We start from the raw sequence: 5,591 nt of genomic DNA, 5'->3' as shown, positions 1-5,591 counted from the left end.
TCATCTCTGGGAAGAGCATGAAGCTGTATTTTTGACCTTTTGAAGCAGCAGCAGGGAAAGTTGTTGCTTGTATTACCTTTCGCTTGCTGTGTTTCACATCCCTTTTCATTGTTCTCGTGATATCATTTCCCATCACATGCCAAAAACATCCTAAGTACTTCTGTGTCCATCTGTTTCTGTGGAACCCCAGAGCAGTCATAAAACATATTTTAAAATAGTTGTTTCTTAGGCTCCAGCGTGTTTGGAAATCTGCTTCCTAAATACATTTACTCACAAAAGTTCCTCCTTTAGTTACAGATATTTTATTAGATTTGTGTTTGAGGAGTGGATGAAAAGAAGGGGAGTGGTGGCAGGAAAGAAGGAAAGAGTATGGTTGGGTTGTGCCCAGGATCCATGAATCCTAAATGGGCTGCATCCAAAATGAATTACTTCAGGGGCTTCTGCAGCTGCTTGCAAATACAGGTAGTTAAAGAAGTAGCATGATATGGCAAAAAAAGGATTTGGAATCAGAATGCCTTTATTGAAGTCCTAGCTTCTCTATGGAAAGTGGGATGACTGTAGTCAAGTCATTTGACTTCTTTCTGTTGTGGTTTCCACATTTGAAAAAATGAGATTAATAATACTACCTGCCCTGCCAATTTCAAAAAGAGCTGTTTGAAATATTAATTAAGATTCTGGACATGCCTTTCCATCTGGTGGCAACCATCAGGTAAGCCAAGATGGTTGCATACAAGTACATCCAGGAGCTATGGAGAAAGAAGCAGTCTGATGTCATGCACTTTCTTCTGAGGGTCCACTGCTGATAGTACCACCAGCTCTCTGCTTTCAACAGGGCTCCCTGCCCCACCTGGCCTGATAAAGCATGCTGACTGGGCTACAAGGCCAAGCAAGATTAAGTTATATATAGGATTCGTGTTCACCGTAGTGGCTGAAAACGTCCAGTTCCTAAGAGTGTAACTTATGGTAAGCCTGTCCATCATGATGTTAACAAGCTAAAGTTTGCTCGAAGCCTTCAGTCCTTTATAGCAGAGCGAGCTGGACACCACTTTGGGGCTCTAAGAAACCTCAATTCTTACTGAGCTGGTGAAGATTCCACATACAAATTTTTTGAGGTTATCCTCATCCATCCATTCCATAAAGCTATCAGAAGAAATCCTGACACCCAATGTATGCCACACCAGTCCACAAGCACAGGGAGATGCGTGGGCTGACATCCGCAGGCTGAAAGAGCTGGGGCCTTGGAAAGGGCCGTAAGCTCCACCACACTATTGGTGGTTCTCGCTGGGCAGCTTGGAGAAGGCCCAATACTCTTTAGCTCCGCCGTTTCCGCGAATACAAGTAAAGTTTGTACAATTCATAGCTAATAAACAATTTAGAACAGTGAAAAAAAAAAAAAAGGAAAGGTTCTGGACATGAAACACTTTGTAAATCTTAAGGAACCATTTAGGTTGGTGATGATCTTCCTGTTGCAATTAGCATTGAATAGTTATAAACTAAAGGCAAGCTATTCCTAAAGGGTGAATTTGCCACTTGAGGTGATGGTTTCTTTCCTGTAAAATTTCTTGCATTTTATTTTTTAATGTTTCAAACTAAATAAATATTGTCAAATGAAACCTGGAAATATCTTATATTTTAAATTAATAACCATTTCTAGTTTCATACCATAAATATTGAAAAAAAGTGTTTATATCCTCAGGAAAAAAAAATCTACAGATTATAACCACAGAGAAGGCAAAGTGGTTTTTCCTATGCTCCTCAGCACATGCTACCCGGAGGCATAGCTGTATAAATTTGTAGACATATCTGAGGATCCAAAGTAAACTTCTAAATATGCAGAACTCCATGCAAGAAAATGATCCTTTATTTTAAAGTAAAATTTGTGTTTAAAAATAGAAGTGTCTTTTAATAAGTTCTGTGCTGAGATAAACAGGTCTGCCCTCTCTCCACCTCTCCCCACTATAATTATATTGGTTCCCCCCCAAATCACATGAGATTTCTTGCTTGCTTAACATTACTTCTTTCTGCCTCATCCTGGCTTATTCTCACTTCCTCTGGGTCTGTTGCTCCCAGGTGACATGTAGAGCTTTCAGGTAATAAGCAATATTTAACTATCCTTTCTCAAGGAAGATTCTGGATATTCCTTGATTCCTTTTCCTCACTTTCAATATCTCCTGTATCTCCTGTTTCTTTCTTTCCAAAAATGTATTATTATTATATAATATACATAATGTAATGAGACCCAATAATACAAAGAGTTATCAGGAATAACTAAATATTTTGCCGTTTTAAAATTACTCTTTAATAGTAGAAAGAAATCTTTGAAAGATATATTATCCTACTAAAGAAACAGCACGTTGAAATGATTCTCTTGGATATATAACAAGCTTGCAATGAAAAACAATTAAGCTCATAAAAATATAATCCCTTGGCTTGCCCAGCATCTTACCTGTCCTGCCAAAGAAAAGAAAATGTGCTTATCAAATCAAAGTATTCCAGTTGGTTGTTCTTCTTAATCAAATCACTGGCATGACTGCCAAATCCATTCTCTTGGGTGGCATGCCACACACTCCTAATAGAACCAAAACACTAGGCATGTTAACAAAGGTGAAACCAAGACAGAGCAGGGAACTGGACAAGTCCAGTGTTCCCCTAAGCCCAGGGGAAACAGGGCCCCTGCTGAGATTGCCCACATTTCAGCCCTATGATCCTCTGTGGGGGATGTTAGACTTTCAGAGAGGCATGTGTTTTATTTTTGTTTGTTTGTTTGCTTGCTTTTTTGAGGCAGAGTTTCGCTCTTATCACCCAGGCTGGAGTGCAATGGCTCAATCCCGGCTTACTGCAACCTCCACCTCCCAGGTTCAAACGATTCTCTTGCCTCAGTCTCCCAAGTAGCTGGGATTACAGGCACCTGCCACCATGCCTGACTATGTTTTGTATTTTTAGTAGAGACAGGGTTTCACTATATTGACCAGGCTGGTCTCGAACTCCTGACCTCAGCCTCCCGAACTGCTGGGATTACAGGCATGAGCCACCGCATCTGGCCGCATGTGTGTTTTGGAAACAAAACATACTCAATATGATAAAAGTGTATATAGTTGGAAAGCCAAATAAAAGTGCTTATTTTAAAATTCCAAATCATTTATTTTCATTTTTTTTTTCCGAAGGAGGGCATGGATTTTGAAACATTGAGAAATGCTATCCAGATTGTTTTTTCCTTTCTGCTTCTTATGAGAACTTGCCTGATATTCCTGGCAGAGCTAAGGTCTGTATTGATGGTGTCAAAACCCATCAGAAAGTTAAAATCACATATGCTACCAGCTTCACAGCGTGCAAGGGAGAGAAACCCAGACTCCATAGGATCCATGACCCAAGATACAGAAGCTCATGGCATTTGCCTCTACCCTTCTCATCCTCAGTCTGCCTGTTTATGGAAACCGTAAGCTCAATGCCCATGGTGGCACATGAAGCTCAAGTCATGTGCCTAGAGAGGAACCAGAGGGAGCTCTGGATAAGTCTGGATACGAAGAGAGTTGCCATCCCAGGACAGAGTGATTTTCCACACCAATTTCCTGAGAAAGAAGAAGGAAAGAGAGGGATGAAGGGGAGGGGAAACTTGGCCACATTTATCACCGTGGGCTTATTTAAGCCTTTTGCTAAGTAAACATAGAAAAATACAGTGAAACCAGACTTCATTACTGTATCCAGAAAGTATGTTACATGATTAACTGCTTTTTAGTCTCCAAATCCTGGAAGGCAGCTCTGCAGAATGCACTAATAGTTCTCAGAAAACCCATAAGAAAGTTAAAAGTACATAGTTAGTGGTGTCAGGAAGTATTAATACATATGTGTTGTAATGGTTTTTATTTTTTTAAATTAATTAAATTTATTTATTTATTTATTTATTTATTTATTTGAGACAGAGTCTTGCTCTGTTGCCCAGGCTGGAAGGCAGTGGCACAATCTTGGCTCACCACAACCTCCACCTCCCAGGTTTAAGCGATTATCCTGCTTCAGCTTCCCTAGTAGCTGGGACTACAGGCACGCACCACCACACCTGGCTAATTTTATTTTTAGTAGAGACGGGGCTTTGCCATGTTGGCCAGGCTGGTCTGGAACTCCTGACCTCAGGTGTTCCACCAGCCTTGGCCTTTCAAGGTGCTGGGATTACAGGTGTGAGCCACTGCACCTGGCCAAATATTCTTTATTTTAAATATTTGTGGGTACATCATGTTGTAATGTTGGTTATTCCACACAGAGGAATAAAGATGGAAGTCTTTATCGTCTTTATCAGAGTGATCATTTGGTAATTGACAAAAAGGATAAAGAATTGGCCAGTTTCTATACCTGAGATTTACTGAATATTTGAAGTTATTATTGGAATCAGTGGTGATTTCAGAGAAGTGAAGGCTAAAGATTTTGTGGTCTCTGCATTCTCTACTCAAAAACAGACAGAGCACTTGCTTTATGTAGACTTGTCTTTCAAAGACCCTGAGGATTCCCCAGCTTGAGAAAGTACAGATTTGAGGGCGGAAGTCTCCCTAGTTGAGGCCACATTCATCTCATCTGTGCACATACTAGCCTAGACTTTGATTTCAGAAACAAAGTTTCTAGATTCCACAATCCCACCATTAACCAGCAGATGCTGAAATTACGCAATTACTGTATTAGGAATGCCTTTGCTTGGCTTAACATTTTACTATAAAATGCAAATATACTTAAGATGGATAATAGAATACATTTCAGCCAGTGTATATATTTTCATGGAAAAAAGTTTATGGCAACTCAGGAGCCAGTTCTGATAAGCACAAGGAGAGAGGATGAGGGCACCGAGCATCTGAAATGACTGTGACAAAAGAGGGCACACACAGAGGGCCCTGTGGACTATGGAATCATTTCGCTCATTTATTCCCCAGCCTTACTTTATTGCACTTTAGCCCTGGCATACTTTAAAGAGAATACTTTACTAAAAAGAGAATACTTTAGCCCAAAAGTATTCTCCTTTTGGGATAGCATAAGTTTATCTGGATAAAAGAAAGAGGCAGAAACTTGTAAAACAAAACAAAACAAAAGGTAAACCAAGACTCCCCATGTGATGAGGCAAGTGGAACAAGCTGGAACATCCCTTGGCCAATAGAGGATAAAGAAAATCCACAATAGGAAGGGCATGGTGGCTGATGCCTGTAATCCCAACACACTGGGAGGCCAAGACGGGAGGATCACTTGAGGCCGGGAATTCCAGTCATTTCAGATGCTCAGTGCCCTCATCCTCTCTCCTTGTGCTTATCAGAACTAGCTCCTGACTTGTCATAGACTTCTCTTCGTTAAAATACAAATACTGGATGAAATATATTCTATTATCCCTCTTAAGATTATTTGCATTTTATAGTAAAGATTAAGCCAAGCAAAGGCATTCATAATATAGTAATTATGTAATTATGTAAAACATGGCGAGACTTCATCGCTATTTCTAAAAAGATGGAGAGGAATAGAAAACCAAATACCGCATGTTCTCACTTATAAGTGGGAGCTAAATGCTGAGAACACATGGACACATAGAGGAGAACAAACATGGGGACCCTTCAGAGGGTGGA

The 5,591-nt window shown here is 40.2% G+C and overlaps 1 pseudogene; it reads left to right on the top strand.

Annotated features, from left to right (window-relative positions):
• Positions 1 to 705: 705 nt before the first annotated feature.
• On the top strand, positions 706 to 4,348 carry LOC108515692 (60S ribosomal protein L15-like; annotated as a pseudogene).
• Positions 4,349 to 5,591: the final 1,243 nt, after the last annotated feature.

This window comes from Rhinopithecus bieti, unplaced genomic scaffold (assembly GCF_001698545.2).
Source record: "Rhinopithecus bieti isolate Rb0 unplaced genomic scaffold, ASM169854v2 scaffold_35536, whole genome shotgun sequence".
Classification (NCBI taxonomy): Eukaryota; Metazoa; Chordata; class Mammalia; order Primates; family Cercopithecidae; genus Rhinopithecus; species Rhinopithecus bieti.
Note: the sequence above shows the minus strand (reverse complement) of the source record. Positions and strands in the feature narration are given on the sequence as shown.